This window comes from Sinocyclocheilus anshuiensis, unplaced genomic scaffold (genome assembly GCF_001515605.1).
Source record: "Sinocyclocheilus anshuiensis isolate Anshui unplaced genomic scaffold, SAMN03320099.WGS_v1.1 scaffold1081, whole genome shotgun sequence".
Taxonomy (NCBI): Eukaryota; Metazoa; Chordata; class Actinopteri; order Cypriniformes; family Cyprinidae; genus Sinocyclocheilus; species Sinocyclocheilus anshuiensis.
The window spans coordinates 259,881-260,209 of record NW_015555831.1 but is presented as its reverse complement, the minus strand read 5'-3'; the positions used below and the strand labels follow the sequence as shown (position 1 = coordinate 260,209).

General features: G+C 39.2%; 1 protein-coding gene across 1 annotated transcript in view; it reads left to right on the top strand.

Moving 5' to 3' along the window:
• LOC107675413 (toll-interacting protein) overlaps positions 1-329 on the top strand; it is a 23,266-nt gene that overhangs the window by 8,822 nt on the left and 14,115 nt on the right. The window lies entirely within an intron of this gene.

Below are 329 nucleotides of genomic sequence, written 5' to 3'. Positions count from 1 at the left end.
TCATCATCACGTGCTTTCAGATGGAGCAGCATTTACTACACAGAGCCGTAGTTCACTGACAAGTTACGCAAAATAATCGCAGAAATCATTCGCGATAATGACAGCTGTTGGCATAGCTTCTCAGTGAACTACGGCTCTGTGAAGTAAATGCTGCTCCATCTGAAAGCATGTGAAAATACCACGTTTAATAACATATTTTTACTCCAAACTCACTTCAAAACGTCAGTTGAGTGTTTGAAATAAATCCTTCTGAGAGATGATGTGGCTTCTTACACAGAATAAGGCACGCAACATATTTCATAGTATTTAAGCAGTGATAAAGGCATTGC